The sequence below is a fragment of the Ursus americanus genome, chromosome 17, assembly GCF_024610735.1.
Source record: "Ursus americanus isolate L20-20 chromosome 17, mUrsAme1.1.p, whole genome shotgun sequence".
Taxonomy (NCBI): domain Eukaryota; kingdom Metazoa; phylum Chordata; class Mammalia; order Carnivora; family Ursidae; genus Ursus; species Ursus americanus.
Genome location: NC_142143.1, coordinates 1,540,963 through 1,559,598, shown reverse-complemented (window position 1 = coordinate 1,559,598; position 18,636 = coordinate 1,540,963).

Sequence of the window (18,636 nt, the reverse complement as noted above, 5' to 3'; positions counted from 1 at the left end):
GCCTGCCCTTCCTGCTCGTTCGCCGGTCACCGTTCTGCCAGGACCCCAGGGGCCCCCTTCGTAGACCCTCAACGTCCTTCTGTGCACACCTTCTCTTCCGATATTCTGACCCCAAATGCCACAGTCTGTCTTCCAAGCGCAGTCAGCCCACCCGCCTCTACCTGGAAACCCGCTCCAGGAGGGAAGCAGGGCGTTCCCAGGGCTCCCTCCACTTGCTCATTCTCCCCTCGGGATCGCCGTCCTGCGTTGCCGCGTACGGTGTCTGAAGAACCAGGATGTCACACGCTCTGTCTCTTCTCTAGTTGTTCAAGGTAGGAGGTGAAACCGGTCTCTGATCCTCGGCCACGGCAGGAAGAGAATCAACCGCTTGGCTTTTAACTTACGTCCTTTTTATGTATGTATTTATTTATTTATTTATAAGTAATACGTGCTCTGGGGATTCCATCCTGAATTCAGCATTCGTTCCCTGGAACGTTCCAGAAGTGCGTCCTGAGCCCGGCCAGCCTCTCCCTGGAGCGGGTGCCTGGGGCTGGGGCGGCCATGTGATCTGCGTCCATGCTTGTCCTGAGCCCCACCTGCTTTCATGACCTTTGCTTCCCATATGAGCCATGTTCAGCCAGCAAAGGAGAAGAGAGTGACACACGTACATTCCCAGAGAGCTAACCACCCGAGCGCCGACCCTCGCTGACAGCTAACGTCTAAGTAAGAACGAAGACCAGATCTCCAGAACCGTCTGCAGCCTTGCCTGACGAGGGCCCTGAGTCTGAGCACATCTTGCCAGCTCCCTGCGGGGGGCGCCGGCTTCACTGGGGGCCTCGGTCCCAGGTGATGTCAGGTGCGGCAAAGCCCGGCAGCAGACGTGGACGTGGGCAGGAGTGCCCTGCGGTCCTGGGAGGGGAGGTCCCAGACCTCAGTCTAGGAGCTCCTGCAAGGACGTTTTCTGCAAAGGGGCAGAGATCCGAGTGTAGCTGGACAGTCTCCTCTCCCGTCCTCCCCCCTTCTTTCTAGAGCGGCAGTGTCCACCACGTGAGGGCCTGCTTACAGGGCAGCCCCTCAGCTCCACGGTGACTGAGAACCTTCCTCGTGCTGGGGTATGAACAACACCACCAGGAGCCACCCAGCACCCCGGTGTCCTTCAGCGCCCACACGACACCCCTGCTCGGAGTGCTTGTGGCCGGACCGTGAACCGGAGGGTGCCTGAGGTCAGTAAGTGCTCCTGCTAGAAAACTCGGGCATCCCCCACCACGTCCGCCTGAAGCAGCCCAGTTCCAGGGAAGGTGTCCCCCGCGGTGCATCCCTGTCCCTGAGGATGGAGGACAGCCATCCCCCCCACAATGTCTGGGCTCCGTGGACACCCCAGGAGGCTCGGGGAAGTGGTCCGCGCTCTGTGCTGGTGTAGAAACAGCCACTTCGACTTTGGGGCCCAGCACGTTTCCTGTCCAGGGTTACCCATGAACCCCCGGGGTTGTCAGGCGGCTTGGTGGCCTAGAGCCACTCTGAGGAGCTGCCAATGAAACACCAGAGACACCTCCCACTCAGGGCACAGTCCCCGGGGTCTGCAGGGCATGGGACGTGTTCTGATTCCCCGTGCGGTTTAGGACAGGACTGTGTCTTCAGCGGACGGTTTCTGAAGGACCCATCAAACTCCTTCTCAAGCCCCATACAGGCTCAGAGCGCGCTAGGTCCCGGCTCCTCCCGAAGCACCTTCTTGGGAAGGTTTTGAAAGATCCAGGAGTGCCCAGTGTCTCTGAAGACACAGTCCTTCCGTGTGGTCATGGCTGTGTCCTCCGTGGATGCCTGTGGACGCAGAGCTGGCTGGATGTCCGAGGCCTGGCTCTGCCGTCTGCTGCCCCAGGGAGGGCCTTGCTGGCCACTGCCGGCTCCGGCCAGATGCCTGCCTCCCGTGGCCTGGCCATGCAGGTCTCTCCTGTCAGGGCTTTGTGTCCTGAACCCCTCGTGGCCCCACTGCACTCCTCTCACTTCCCCCTGAGGGGCGGGGGCCCTGGTGCCTACAGGGCTGACCTGGCATGTTTGCTCAATGGCCGGGAGTCACATGGGCATGCCAGCAGGGAGGGCAGATCTGGCAGGACCCACGTCCACCTGCAGAGCTCCTAGTCTGAGAGATGCAGGGCCAGAGCCAGGCCCCTGGGGAGAAAGAGCCAGGCCCAAGGGCACCAGAGACCCTCCTTGGAGAAGAGACTGTGAGGTTGGGGAGTTTTGTAGGAGAACTGGGTTGTGTATTTGAGAGACGGAGAGAGAGCTTGAGAGAAAGACAGACAAGCAGGGAGAGACAGAGTGGGAAAGAGAGGCAGAGAGAAGGAGCAGAGGGAGGGAGACAGAGACACAGCGACTCAGAAACAGGGTCCCTGCTGGACGTCTCGCCTCCAAAGGCAAGAGGAAATACAATGTGAGGGTCAGGAGACTAGGGAGCAGCCTCGCAGGGATGTCCTGGGAGAGAAGGGCCTGCTCTCAGCCTGCAGAGATAGGAGGTGGACAGAGCCTTCCCCAGGAGGCGGCCCAGGGAGGGCGAGCCCTGCAGCTGCCTGCTGGCCATGTGGTCTGCATGCACGATGACAGGTCGGCCAAAGGACAGGCTGATCGAGCCACCTGCTGCTTCACAGGACACCGAACACCGGCCGATCTCTGTCTCACCCCAGAATGGTGGGATTTATAGCTTTGTGGACACCGAGCAGATGGGGGCTTGGACGCGTGTCCTACTCTGGTCCTGAAGAGTCCCTCGCACTCAGTCCCCTTCCCCAAAACCTGATGCTGTGGCCACTGCGCACTGAGCACCCACACTGTGCTCACAAAGGAGAGGCTCACGCCGCACCAGCTCTGGACAGGGGGACACTTCCTGCAGGACCAGCAGCCCTTCCAGAGGGGGACCGAGGACGAGTCTGGTAGGGGGTCAGAGCCTCCAGGAGCATAGCGAGGACGCCTCCAAAGGCTCCTCCCTGTGCACTGACCTTGTTTTATTTTGCAACAAATCTGCCATCACTCAGCCCTCCCAAGGTTCTGGATCACGCAGGAAAAAAAAAAAAAGAAGAAGAAGAATAAAAGGCTATTTATAACAGCCCTTGTGATTCAGAAAACGAAACACATTCACGGCTTCTCCATCCTCCGTCCCTAGGTCAGGTTCTACAAAGGAGTTGTTGATGAATTCCGTGAATGGGGGGCTGGCGTGCTGGCTTTGCTTTCCGTGTGATAAATATTCATGTGAAGAGGAGAGACAAAGAAAGTCAGGTTCAAACACAGGGCACGCTTGTACGCAGCCCTGAACGGCCTGGCATGTGCGGAAATGCCCTAGAAGGGACCAGAGCCTCCCGGGCCCTCCGCGAGCTGCGGCGTTGAGCACCTTCTATGCCCAGTGGGGGTGGAGGTTGTTGCAGATGGGAGCTTCCTGCTGAGACTGGCCTTGAACTTGAGAGTTTAGGGAAAAGAAAGACTCCGAGCTGCCATGTCTCACTGGTGTGGCTGTTGGGCAGGGACGCAGCGCAGGCTGGGGGACGCCGGGCCCAGGGTAGGAGCTCTGTGCATGAAGTACACAGGCCACAGTCTCCCCGCCATGGGCACCAAGGTCCACGCTGAGGGGCAAGCAGAGCAGACAAGACCTCCTGTGTAGTGCGCCACCATGTAAACAGCTCGGGGACCTCACATCGTCCTTACAAGAATAAACAATGAACACACTGAAACTACATGACTTTTCTTGGACCTCCTGAGAGTTGAGGTGGCCAGCAGACCACCCCCTGAAACTGGAAGGCACAGGTGAGTCCAAAATCACAGGTAAGCTGTGCCGTGCTCACCTGGACAGCGGCTGCCTGTGACGGATTCCCAGACTTGCGTAACCACCAAAACCCGGGGGGAGCAACGGAGCGGCCCTGCGAGAGATGAATGGACAAACAGATGGGGCAGGTTCCTGCATGGAGGTTGTTCAGTGATGAACAGAAATGAGCCATCAAACCGGGAAGACACAAGGGGCCAATCTGGATGCATATCAGCAAGGGAAAGAAGTCCGTGTGACTGGGCTTCACCCTGATGAGTCCCACCACACGACTTCTCAGAAAAGGCAGACTCTAGAGAACGTGAGAACAGCAGTTGTTGGGGGTGAGGGAGCCAGGGAAGGATGAATATGGGAAGTGCAGGGCAGCTGTTCCCCGTGAGCCCGGAAACGTGGACACCTGCCGTTACACATTTGTCAAAACCACATCGCTTTACTACACTGAAGGACCCCTCTCCATGGAAACCGCGGATGTCAGTTAATGATGTATCAGTGTTGGTTCGTGAATCTCGACGCACATATCACCCGACCACAAGATGCTAACGGATGGGAAAGTGTTTCCGGGAGGTGGGCGTGGAGTGGGCATAGGAGCTCTCAGTACTACCTGCTCAAGTTTCCCGTAACCTAAAATGTATGAAAACTGTAAAATTCTATACAGAAATAATAAATGAAACATCGTCAATAAGGTCAACGTTTAAGTGCCTTACACGCCTCCACACGTCCCTGGAAGTTTGCCCGAATATGAAGCTTGTGAGCGTCTTTCTCTATGTTTCTATAGAGAAAATTTTCCCTATGTTTCTACACACATCTACAGATATAAACCTTAAAACATGCAGATGTTTTTTTTGAATCTTGAAGAAAAAGGTGAACGCGAGTATGTATGATTTTGCAGTTTGCTGTTTTTCACTCGCTCTGTAAGGTGAGCTCTTCTTGTGGGGAGGCTTGTACACAGAGTTCATTCATGCAAACAACTACAGAATCCCCCGCTTCTGCGCACACTCCAGTGCATGTGTCCCTCCTCCAGCTGGCCGGCATGTTGGTGGTATTCGCGTATTCACTGTAACCAGCCGCACTGTCCATGCATTCCTGCGCGGATCTGCGCTGGTGCACAGGCAAGACTCACGGGAGAGCGCGCACTGCAGGCAGAGCGTCGGCTCAGGTGCACACGGTGACCCAGGCCTCACCCCTGCCCCTCATGGGTCAGAGAGGCCACACCACAAGGCCCTCCACGTGCACAGCCTGGCTTGTTTTTGTACTGCCTATATAATTGTGCTAAATCCGATGTGTCTAGGGTTATCTCATTATTTTCATATGAATGAGACTCAATTGTTCTCTTGTGGTTTTTGGGCATATGAGTTTCCTCTTTCCTAACTTCCATATTTATTCTTTTGCACATTTTTAGTACCTTTTTTTCTTTTTCTTGTTGATTCGCGGGAGTTGTTTGCATACTCTTGATAAAAATCTTTGTTGATTTTATTGGATAAAAAATCTTCTCCTGCTTTATTATTTATGTGGTTTTGCTGAATAAATTTTTAAATTTTGATGCAATGAAATACATTATTTATTTCGTATAGGTTTTGTGCTTTTGTGTCTCATTTAAGAAATAAGCATATGAACAAGAATAAGAATAAGAAAATGCATTTTCTTCTAAGATTTTAAAGTTTTGGGTTTAACATTTAGATCTTTATGCCATCTGGAATTCATTTTTGTGTGTGGCTTGCAAGAAGATAAAATTTTATCTTCCCATATGGCTAGCCAGTTGTCCCTGTGTCATTTATTGGATAGCCCACCCATCCCTCACTTATTGCAATGACATCTTTGTCATAAGCCAAGGATGCACACACGTTTGCAGATGCTCACGGACCTTCTCTCCTATCTCACGGTTGTATTTATTCATGCCTGCACCCTGGGCTTGAAGGTTGTTTAACACTTTATAGAATATTTATATCTTTGAAGTAGGCAGATATAATCTGGCCACAAGTATCTTTGTTTTGTTTATTTGTTTGATTTCTTCTTTCCCTTCTCTCTCTCTGTAAACTAAAGGCTTTCCTAAGTCCTTGAGGCAAGGCCACGTGCTCCCACAGCATCTGCAGGTCTGCCCACAAAACACTTTTGCAGAACGCTCTCCTGTCCTTGTCCCAGGGGCTCCCGTCCTTGTCCTGGGGGCTGAGCCCTTGAGCTGCTGCCCCTTGAGTTGTAAGAGCCTGGCAAGAGGGGCAGTGTCTACAACCCATACAGTAACCAGTTGAGGACAGAGTAGCAGGACACAATGTGCTGGTGTGTCCATTCCTATGAGGTGCTTGAAACTCTGCTGGAGAGCTGAGCTAAGACACAGACCCTCATGTGGCCTCCCTCGGGATGGAAAGCATGCACAGCAAATAATGCTAACAACAACAACAACAACAACAAAACAACCAAGAGCAGCTGCCCCTGAAATACGACTAGAGCCTGACCTTGTCCAAAGGAGCATGAGATCGGTACTCACAGTGACCCTCCAAGATGGGCACTGCTGAGATGAGAAAGCTCAGGCATGGAGCTGGTGAGCAGCCTGTGTCAGGTGGCACCTGGGCTCAAGCAGGTGCTCCCAGCCACTGAACTGGGCTCCCTCATCAACACACTTGTGTGTGTAGGCACATGCGTGTGTGTACATAAGTATCTATAAATATGAATATGCATATATACTTTCTGCATATGCATTTGTGTGTGTGTGTGTTTTCCATATACGTACGGAAAAGTAACACTTTAGCATGGTTGATATATCAAATAATTCAAAAGGTTATACAAGAAAAAGCCAGCTCTTTTCCACCTCAGATATGCTTGCCCTTCCTAGACATTGTACCTGCTTTGGGTCACGTGGGTCTATCTGTATTTCTGCGTGTATGTTCATACATAAATCACCCTTTTTAAAACCACTAATAGGAGCATTATATACAGCCTATTTTGCATTTTGCTTTTCTCATTTAGCAATATATTTGGAACTATTCTAATACATCCTTTTTTAAATAGCTCCACAGTATTCATAAATTATTTACTCATTCCTATAACAAGAAGTACTTAGACTGGTTCCAGGCACTTGTAATTATTTTTTAAAAACGATCTGTTTATAATATATATTTGCTCTTGTGTAAGGCATTTGTGCAGGGTAGTGTTTTAAATGAGAAGTGCTGTGGCAAATTGTGCGTGCATTCTAAGATCTGGGAGATGCTCTGGAATACGATCCCGAGAGAGGGGAGATGGCAAAGTCACGGGGCAGCTAACACGGCTTTGGGCTTGTCCTGAGCGTCCCCAGTGCACCAATGCCAAGTGCATCTCATGTTCAATGGGCCACCCTCTCAGAAGAATGCTGTGTCATTGACCTGGAAACGTGCTTTTCTTAACTTCCAATGCTTTGAACTTTTTGTATTTGGTTTGTTGGCTACTTGTGTATCTTGTGCAAGATGACCTTTCCATGTCCATCACTCACTTTTTTGGGAGGACTTTTTTTTAAAAAAATATTTTATACAGTTTCATGAACAATGTATTTTGAATCATTAACAATCTCTATTTTATCATTTATGGACTTATTGTGTAACTAAATTCCAAATATTAAATCATTGCTTGTTCCTGGAAAGAGCCACACTTAGCATATTTTTCTCTCTATGAACTGTTTGATTGTACTTGTTAACATATTATGTAGAGCTCCTGCATTTTTTTTATTCACAAACTAGACACATTTCTAGCTCTGTGTATGTGCATGTAATATTTCAGTTGTACTTGGTGACAAACCTAAAAGAGAAAGGTCCCCAAAATTTTAAATTTCTCTGAAATTTATTATTTACTCTCTGAAGTTTTGATAGACTTCAATAAAGAATTTTCATGGCAAGATTGAGTTAAAGGGAAATAACTAGTGGCCAAATTTCTCAACGTTGTGAACAGCAGCTGGTCGGTTTAGATTTGTAATCTCATCTGGAGGTGATTTGTGTACTCTCAAAAGACAGATGATGGACTGATGGATAGATCGATGATAGATCAATGGATAGATGATGGATAGATAGATATTAGATAATGGATTGATGGATGATAGATGATGAATGGATAGATAGATAGATATAGATATAGATAGACAGACAGACAGAGCTATAGACAGATAAAGACTCATAGATTCTTGCATAACCACCTAATTCTTCTGGCTTTTCAAATTATTTATATAGAGAAATAATATGTGTATAGTCTCCCTCCATTTTTGGTTACCTCCCACTCAAATTTCCCATTTTGTGTTTTGTGTTTCCCTCTTGTAATTAAGTTTGATTTTTTTTTTTATTTTATAAGGTTCTGGTAAAGAAGCTTCTCTGGAAATCATTTACTATTTGTATTTTTTCCTCTTTAATGCATCATTAATTCCTGTTTCACCTTTATAAAATCCTTCTGCTTTTCATACATTTATTTTGCTTTTATGCTTCTATTTTTAGTTGAGTGGTTAATTTATTTAGTCATCTTTTTAAAGTCAGAATTTGAAATATTCACAATGAATAATCTTGTTCTGGGCGTGGTGCTAATATGGATCATATGGTTTCAACAGCATCATATTTCATTTTTATTTTCCTCCAGGTTTTCTGCGGGTTTGGGTGGCTTCCTGAAGCTTTGTAAATAATTCACGGGATCTGATAAGAAGCTAAGGTTCTCTGTTTTTGGAGGTGGATACAGAGTTGCACATGCTCCTTATTACCTACTATACTCCAAAGTCTCACATATATTTTGTCCATCTGACCTCATGAGATGAGCAAAGCAGGATAAATATCCTCTTTAGGGCAGATGTCTCTGGGGTCCCAGGCTGCTCTCCCTCCACACGCTCTGGAGCCACCTGTCTCAGGGTCACTAGGCTGTTGTGCTGGGCGGTCCTGCTTTCCTGCTTTCCACTCCACAAAACCATAGGAAGCAGAGTGGTGCACAGCCCCCGCACTGGGGGGGCCTCAATGGCTTACCTGTAAGTACATGTGTCCCCCACTCCCACTGCCTGGGCTTGCCTCCCAAATTCACCCCATCCCAAACCCTGTTCCTGGCCCTGTGTCCAGGGACCTGAATTAAGACACTTGGACTCATGTGCCTCTGGCTATTTAATTCCTGTGGATTTTGCTTTCTGTTGGTTACAAATACCGATGCTTTTGGTGCTCAAGTGATAGAGTTTTTTGGGATTGTATTCATTACCATTGTCATGTGGCTTTCCTTCTCTGCTTCACGGTTTCCCGGTATTGATCACAACCTTTGTGGTATCACCATCGCCAATCCAGCTCCCACTTTGCTTACACTCGTCTACGTGTATGCTCACCACTTTCTTCACTACTTCATTCTGGGTGGTTCTTGTAAATGTAGCATAGACTGGATTCTGATCTTTTCCCTTTAATCTGAGAGTCTTCTTTTAATAAAGCGAATTTGTCTCATTTATATTTGCTGCTGTGCTGTACATGTTTGATTGTAGTTCTACTGACATCTTTGTTCTGTTTCTATTTTTATTTGTTTTGTCTTTCACTACTTGGTTTGCAATTTCTTTGTGTGTTTTCCTTCTGATAATTTGGAAAGTTAGTTCATCTGCTAAATTTTTCCTGGGAGTTGCCTTTATACATGTTAATAATATTAAAAATTATTTCTAAATTTATTAACTTGACATAGTCTATTAACAGCCCACTATGTAAAAGGAGGAAATTAATTCACTTACATATTTCCCAGATATTGTCACCACCTTCTGATTTTTCTACTCATTTATTTGTTTAGTACCTCAAGTGGTTACTTTCACACCCATAAAAATCTAAAATTTGGTTATCTTTAAGGACTATTTTCAAGTGCTCATAAATTAAATCAGGGCACCTACACTTCTTTTTACTTATTTGTCCTCTGTGTGTGTGTGTGTGTAATATATATATATCTCACGTAACATATGTTATATGTTACATATAACACACACACACACACACACACACACACACACACACATATATATATATATGTTACAAACAATTGTTCCTGCATTTCTTTGGCCTTACTTTTACATTTTGTGGGACTCCTTGATCAGCAGCAGCCCCCTCTGCCTGTGGTTTCTGTGTTCTCGTGCTCAGTATGGATGCACTGAGGACAGCTCTCCCAATCAGTGTTCATCAGTTGTCTCCCCAGTGTCTGGCACCCTATCCCTCCCTTCCAAGCCCTCCCTTGATTTTAAAAATATAGTCTTATTGAGAGGTAGTTCACCCATCAGATATTTCATCCTATTCAGGCAGACCCTTGAGCGGTATCTACTCTTCTCATGGACTTCGGCAATAATCACCACTATCTACTTTCAGAATATTTTCATCATCCCCCGAAGAAACCCTACCCCCAGCAGTAGTCACTTTCCAGCCTCGCCAACCACTCCTCTGCTTTCCGTCTCCATGACTGTGTCTATCCTGAGCAGTTATATCAGTGGAATCATACGGTCTGCGGTCCTTTGCCACTATCTGCTGCCACTCAGCATCACGTTTGCAAGGCTCGTCCAGGTGTAATGACTGTCACTATTCCTGTTCCTGTGGCTAAGCAATATGCCATTGTGTGGGTGTGCCACACTGTATTGACCCGTTCACCAACCGATGGCCACGTCAGTTCTAGCCACTCTTTGGCCATTATAAATAATGCTGCTGTGAACGTTCTCCAACAAATCCTTGTGTGGACATGGGTACATACCAAGGGGTCGAATGATTGGGCTACGTGTTTTGTGGAATCACCAAACTGTTCTCCAAAGTGGCTGCACTATTTTATTTCCCATCTGCAATGAATGGTGTTTCCGATTTCTCTCCATCCTTGTTCACGCTAGCTATTGGTGTCTGTCTTTTTATTTTCATCAACTTCCTGGGTCTAGAATACTATCTACTTTTATTTGATTTGCATTTCCCCAATGACTAATGATTTTGAGTATCTTTTCATGTGCTGATTGGACATTCGTACATCTTCTCTAGCGGGATGTATACTCAAGTTCATGCTTACTGTCTCATCATTGAGTTGTAAGTGTTCTTTGTATATTCTGGTTAGAAGTCCCTTATCACATCCGGGTATTTCAAATATTTCCTCCCATTCTGTGGGGTTATCTTTCCACTTTTTTGATGGCATCTTTTGAAACACAACAGTCGATAATTTTAATGCAATCCGATTGATTATTTTTTTCCTGTCACTTGTGGTTTTGGTGAAGTACCTATAAAACAATTCTGTAACCCGAAGTTGCAAATATTTACTCAGATTTTTCCTTCTAAGAATTTATAGTATAAGTTTTAGCACTTATGTTTATGTCTAGACTTCATTTTGAGTTGATTTTTGTGTGTGGTTTGAGGTAGAGGTTCAAATTCATTGTTCTGCGTATGGATATCCAACTAAACAGTACAATTTGTTAAAAACTACACATTCCCATTAAATATTCTTAACAACCTTGTTAAAAGCCAACTGACCAAAAAATGCAGGGTTTTATTTTTTTTTTTCCCCTCTCAACTGCATGTGATAGACCTCTCTGTCTTGGTTACTGTAGATCTGTTGTGAATTTTAAAATTAAAGAATGTTGAGTTCCTCATTCTCAAGATTGTTTTGGCTATCCCGAGTCCCTCACATCTCAACATGAAATGTAGAATCAGCTTCTCGTATGAAATCCCTTTCAATAATTTCTTTGAATAATATTTTCTAGTTTTGAGGATACAACTCTTGGACTTCTTTTGTTAACTTTCTTCCTTTTCGATGCTACTGTACATGGAATTGTATTCTTAACTTTCTTTTTGGGTTGTTCATCTCTACCACATGGAATTATAATTCCATTTTGTATATTGATCTGATATCCTGCAACCTTGGTGAACTCCCTTATAAATTGTAAAGGATTTCTTACAGTTTTCTTATATAAAAGACTTGTCATCTATAAACATATATAATTTTATTTCTCCTTTCAAATCTGGATACCATTTTTAATTGTTTTTGCTTAATTTCTTTGGTTAGATCTTGTAGTACAATCTTGACTAAAAGTCCTAAGAGTGGACATCTTTGTCACATCCCCAATCATATGAGGAAAACATTTAGTCTTCACCATTAAGCATGATGTTATCTGTGGGTTTTCATAAATGCTCTTTACTAGGTTGTGGAAGTTCCTTTCCATAAGTGCCTTCATTTCCCTGTTTTTGAAGAATAACTTTCCTTAATGTAGATTTCTGGGTTAACAGCATTCTTTTCAGCCCTTTGAATATGTCATCTCACTGTCTTCTGACCCCTGTGGTTTCTCATAGGAAGTCAATTATTACTCTTTGGAAGATTTCTTATACATGATGAGTCCTTTTTCTCTTGTTGATTTCAAGATTCTCTCTTCGTCTTTATGTCTATACATTCATAGTCACATTCTGGAGCTTTTCAAAGACCCCTATAGATACCTCTTCCTCCAGATCTTATTTTTAAGTTTTTTGGTCACCCTACACTTTGCCTAAACCTGCCTTGTTGTCTCAGACCACTGCAGTGTTGGAACATTTCCACAGACTGTGTTCAGCCGATGACCCTGTGTCTGGTCATAAGCAAAAAGCCCTGGGAGTGGGGTTTTTCCGGGAAGCTGAGAGACAAGGCAAATAATGACACTTCCCAGGGACTGGGCTTCGTGAGGACCTTCCAACCTGGCCTACTCTGTCCAGCAGCTGCAGCTGTGGGATGGGTGTTCACGGCACCACAAGGCTAGGGATGGGGTGGGAAGAATGTGATAGGGCGAGTGAAAACGCAAGAAAGCTCCTTGCTCTTCTCAGGATCCATCCGTTTGTCCTGAGTGAACACGTTGTGTGTTATTGTGAGCCTTTTGTTACCATACAGATTTCTAAATAAGTTCGTTTTGACAAGTTCTGCTGGTGTCTCCACTGCTTAGGGCACAGACATTGGGGGGGGTGCCTCTGCCCTTCCAGATGTCCCTCCCAGTTGACTTGGGGGTGGTATCTACCCACCCATGGTCCCTGTTCTTGACAAGAACCTGATCTTGCCTCCAGCTCCAGTGAGGTCCTGGCTGGACTGAGTTGCACAGCACATCGGTCATCCCAGGAAGAGTGAGTGCTGTGTGCGAGCAGCCTGGTCCCGGCCTGAGCTGATGCGGCCCACAGAGGCCCCTCCGGCAGGTGTGGGGTGTGACCTGGAGGCCAGCGGCTCCTTCTTGGAAGGAATCCAGGGCAGGGTTTGGGGGAGCCACAAGCCGAGTGTCCAGCACACACACCCCGTCCTCAGTAAGTGCTCCGTGATGACAGAGCCCACACAGCCACCATACCCCCACTTTGCCAGCCCACCATAGACTGCATGTCCGTCCCCTTCTAGCCCGTTTTCCTGGGAGGTTTGGAACACAGCACCAGGGTTCTTCTGAGCCATCTGCTCGCTGGCTGGGCTCCTCTGTCTGCTTTCAGAGAAATAGGTAGCTTTCTTGGAATCTATAACATTTTATAGCTGTTTCTAGTGTTCTAAATTTTGCCCAAATATCATGCTTTGGACACTTTCCTCATAATCCATGGTTTAGAGTTGGTTGTATCTGGTTTCACTAAAGATAGTTTTTTTTTCCTTTATGTTTCATTCCTTTTGTTGTTTGAATTTGGCTTCCGTTGGAAATTGAATAGAAAACCTCTGTTCCATTGTGCCACAGTGTGAGCATGCTTTGACCAGTTTTTTAAAAAGATGGGGAGGAATTTTCCAAGGAAAGAGGCATTGCTGTTTGGGGCGGGAGAGGCAGGCAGAGAAGGCAAAGCGTGGGTTTGGGGTCAGGGAGATGTGCTCCACGATCCTGGGCTGCACCGACTCTCCTCACTCTTGCAGGCAGTGTATTCTGTATTCTGTACACTTGTTCAGATTCAGGAAAGTAGAGATGAAAACAGAGAGTCAGGTTTAGACGAGAAAACAAAACAGAGCCACTAGTATGGTGCTCGGCCCTGGGGTAAACTTGATAAAGTCACTCGTTTCTAAAAAAGCAAAGTGAAGGTAGTGAGGTGTGATACAAGTCATGACACAATGACATGCGGACAACAGCGTGGCTAACTGGGAGTGTGGCAGGGGGTGGGGAGCCCAGCGGTCAGAGGCCCAGGGCTGTCCCAGAATTGGGCGAGGCAGTGGCTGAGGCCCGGGGCCTGGGCAGGTGTCCCGACACCAGCCCGTTTCACTCCCAGAGAGACTGCTGGTGGGTGTTCTCTGGGCCCGGCCTCAACCTGGGCAGGCCGCCTTGTCCACCACTGTGCACACCCGAGGACCCGACGGCCTTCACCCAGCTCTTTGTGCACGTTAGGGAGCCCAGGCTTATCTCAATGTCCAGCAGTCGAGAGGCTCCTGATGGGGGCTACGGCTTCTTGGCGACAGACGCCCCTTGGAAACTGAAAGGGCACGTGCATCTGTGGCTCTTGGGCTCCGGGGGCGCAGCGGGCTCTTCCTCAGGCTGGCTCTCAGATCTCTGCTCCCCCTCCGCCCTCACAGCCTCTGCCCCGAGGCTGCGGGAACCAGGGAAAGCCCCAGTCCTGAGCTGACCCTCCCTGCAGCCTGAGTCCATCACTCTACGGGAACGTCCAGGTCTCCTCCATCAGAATTCTTCAATCTCACTTCTGCCTCTACAGTCTAGAACCCGTCGGCTCGTCCAGCCCTTGTGGCCGCCTTGCCCTTTCATTTCTGGGCCAACTGTCCCTTCGTTCCACGCTCGTCCACATCGAGTGGCCTGCAAAGCCGGCCGGCATCGCCGACCCTTCCAGCTTCTCCCCTGCAGCCCCGCCTGGTCACACGGCGCTGTTTCCCCTCGGGCTCTCCCTCCCCTGATGCCGTCCCAGACGGGTCCCAGCACAAAAGGGAAATGGGGGCCCTTATTCAAAAAGCAGGAAAACTGCGAATAAAGGCACAAAGTATCCTTCCCCTCCTGCTATGCCCTCCCCTGGGTTCGCCCTCGCACCCCACGCTGCAGAGCTGCCATGCCCAGCCAAGGTCTGGGGCGTCACCTCCCCTCCCTGTAGGCTGCTGTCCCTGCGGGATGGAGAGGAGCTGGACAGTGAGGGCCACCTGCACGATGTGCCCTCACTCCGCCCCCATCTGCCCCGAGGTGTCCGGGGCACGCCCGCTCTGCCTGTGCTCACCCCTGCCCCGCCCAGGCTCCCCTGGGGAGGGAGGACAGTGGCGGACAGCAGACGGGGGTCTCATGTCACCCCTGGTGGCTGCTGGCTGAGGGGTGCGGAGGGGCTGGGACGGTGGCAGGAGGCTCTGAGCTCCAGGGCCCCACCACGTTCACCTACGAAACACAAGTTCACAGACAAATTAGTAAGCATTTCAAGATGCAGAGGCCTGTGGTGACCTGAACAGCAGACGTGCAGGACCCGATCCCTGGAACCAGCCCATGTCCCCTCCGCGGCAAGAGTGGCATGGCGGGTGGGCTTGAGTTAAGGGTCCTGAGATGGGAAGCGATCCCCAGTTCTCTGGCATGCCCTACATGTGACCACACGTGTCCCTATCAGAGGGAGGCAGGGGGAGGTCGACTACGGAGGCGAGGCCATGGGGTGAGTCGGGCAGAGATGTGGCCGCCAGCCGGGGCTTGTCATCGGCCGCCAGGGGCCGTTCTCCCCGGGGCCTCAGGAGGAGTACGGCTGACACCGCGGCCTCAGCCCCGTCACAACGAGCTTAGAATCCTCTTGCCCAGACTGTAGGGAACTGAAGCCGCCAGGTTTGCCGTAATTTGTCATAGGCCCCAGGACACTAGCAGGATCAATACATTGCCTCAAACAGGGCCCTCCGAGTCCCTCCGCCCTCCCCCCTGCTTTCTTCACTGTTTAATTCATTTGCTCTTTATCCGCCACCGACCGCTTGGTCTGAGCAACGGGGTTTGCAGCAGCCCCAGCTGCACGCGGACCGTTTCCATCGGTCAGGGTGGCCGGCAGCTTCATCGGGAACCGCACATGTTCAGGACCCACAAGCAGCTTCTGGCTCCTCCGGCTTCCCCGGGGCCGGTCCACCCACTGTCCACGTGCTCGCTCTGAGAGCCCGCTCCTTCTACGGCGAGCCCCACGCCGGGCAGGTCTCCCAGCTCAGCCAGGCATGAGCCTGTCAAACATGCATGGGGAGGCTTAGGGCCACGCTTGGGGACAGCAACACGCCTGTCCACGTGACTTTCTGCAGGGCACCCCTCGCCCGGGGGAAGGAGGGACCTCCGACCTCGCGCCGGGGAGGGACTCCACCCCCCCTGCCCCCCGCCGAGTGTGCGGGGCCTGTGCTTCCAGGGCTCAGCTCCCGCCCCCATGAACAGACCTGCTCTTGACATTGTCATGGACATCGACGGCTACCCCCTCAGGACTTCATGCACAAGGTCTTATTCAGAACCCCATATATTAATAATAATTAATAATAAAAGTTCTATCCCGGCAGTGTGTCCACATGTTACAGAGCAGTTGGCCGCTGGGACCCTTCACATGTCCTTCACTGGCTGGCCAGCTCCAGCGCTTAGCAGCCGGGACTTGGCGAGGCTCACCGCACCTCAGAGTAGCATTTTCTATTAGCCTATCGGGATCAATACCTGCCCAGCCTCTCCCAGGGTGATGATGAGTTCTGGCCACCCAGGACAGACAGGCCACCTGCAGAGGGACCGGGAACGCAGCCCCCGCGTGAGGAAGGAAGTGCCAGCCCCGTCAGTTAGGCCAGGGGACAGGTGTGGGGAAGGGGGCTGGCTCTGCCCACACAGAGGGACAGGCATAGCCCCCTCAGCCCTGGACCCCAGAGGCCCAACCAAAGGGTCACCCATCCCGTGAGACTCAGGGGCCTGCCTGGAGCTGGCTGGTCACGTTTCGGCTGAGTGGGCTCTTGCTGGACCCCAGGCTGGGCTGGCCGGGCTGAGGGATCCCGAGGCCAGAGTGTGAAGGACACTCAGCGACCAGCCTGCGGTTCTGACTCAGACCCGGGAGAGAAGGCGGAATGGTGATCAATTTCCCCCCAAATGTAAATTGTATTAAAAAAACCCATACCCTTAGGAGGGCTTCATAATAAGGCCATAAATCACTCAGGAAGCAGCACTCGGAGTGGAGGACAAACGTCTTATTTGTTCGGGAAACAGGAAGGCAGTGCCCAGCTCCAGGACGGGCGGCCCCACCCCAGCTCCTGCCTCCCCAGGGCCCGGAGAGCCTCCCCGGGCACGCTCGGACTCGGTGTCCCCCCCCAGTCCCCATGCCTTCTCCCCAGACCCATCACCCCAGGTTCTTCCATGCTGCTGCAGACGGGACCCCCAGCCCCCTTCCAGGTCACGCTGACAGCAAATGTCCTCCTGCCGAAAGCCCAAGGAGGGGCAGCACAGGTGGACGAGGGCTTGCCACAGGCTTGGTCCAGGCAGGGCGTTAATGATCAGTGGGGTGCAGACGGCCTCTCTGCTCTTCAGGACCTCTCTGACTACTGGGAAGGCTGGCAGAAAGCAGAGCATCGCGGCCAGCCTGTGGGAGTGAGGTCAAGGAAGCCTGCCTGGAGGAAGAGGCGGCTTAGCTGGGATGAGTTATTCCAGGGAGGAGTTGGGCAGCCAGGCCAGGGATCCTAGAGAGGTGTCTGTGGGGGGACTGAGCCGAGGATGATGGAGAAGCCATCTGGGGTGAGGCTGCCTCCCAGGCTTGGCCCCAGGTGCCCTGAACCCCAGGGCTTCTGACAACAGGAGTCCCAGGGCTGGGGGGCAGGGGTGACAGGCTGGGGTGTGCTGTAGGGGTCTCTGGACGCTACACCTGCCTGGGAGGGAGGACCAGCTCCTCCTCCATCCCCCGCATCCAGAACAGCCTGGGGGCAGGAGGGGCCCTGATGCCACGCCAGTGCTGGCCACAAGGCAGGCTCCCAGCTCATCCAGCTGTGACCCCTACACACACACACACATGCCCCGCAGGCGCTCTGGGTGGGGTCCAGGTCCCCTCTTCCCAGGTGCCTGTCCTCATGCCCCAGAAGTGGGGGCCACACCCAAGGACGGGGACCATGCACGCTGCTCACGGCACTGGGCTTCTCATCACAGCTCAGCTTTTGGGGCTGTCCCTTTGGACCCCGGGGCAGAGCCTGGACAAGGGTTGTTATTCTTGTGTTACAGATGGGGAAACTGAGGCTCGGGGTTCAGGGGCTTGTCCAAGGGCACACGGTGAGCAGACGGTCAGGGTGAGGCTTGCATCTGGCTGCTGCCCTCCCCAGGGCTCAGGGCACGTGGCAGGGTCTGTGTGCTAGTAAGAATAGTCCCGTGCCCGCCAGCACTGTGCGGTTTGTGGGGCATCGGATCACCCGGGAGAGAGGGACCTTCCACGGTGTCTGGTTGCTGAGGGAAAAAGGGTCACACAGGAAGGCCGACCAGCTAGGCCAGGGGAGCCTCACTGCTCCATGAGGGAGGTCTGGGGGGCTCACGGCTGAGGACTTTCTTTCCCCTCGAGCCACGAGGAGAGTGTGGGAAGCAGGTGCCACGGAGGAAACCACAGCAGGCCCGAGCCCCAACACAGTGCTGTCCACGGCAAGCCTGGCTCTGCACGACAGGACCTCCCTGGATGCCCCAGCCCGACTCGGGGCCCGGGGGGTGGCCTGGGCACAGGGGTCCCGCCCTCCAGCTTCCGCTCTCCTCACACACAGACTCAGGCCTGCAGCCGCCCCTCAGTCCTGCTCTTCCGTTGCCCCGAGTGTGGACAGTCTGAATGAGCCAGGGTTTGGGTGGCGTCCACTCCCCCAGGGGTCCGGGCCTCGGAGACGGGAAACGGCACGGTCTCGCTGAGAGCAGACCTGGGCTGCTGAGCTCTGCTGGGGGAGAAGTGGACGGTGTTTCCCCCAGGTGAGCACGCCCTGCGTGGTTGCCAGCCTGACAGTCCCCTGTGCTGTGGATGTCACTCCCTCCCTGCACAGTCTCCAGGAGACTG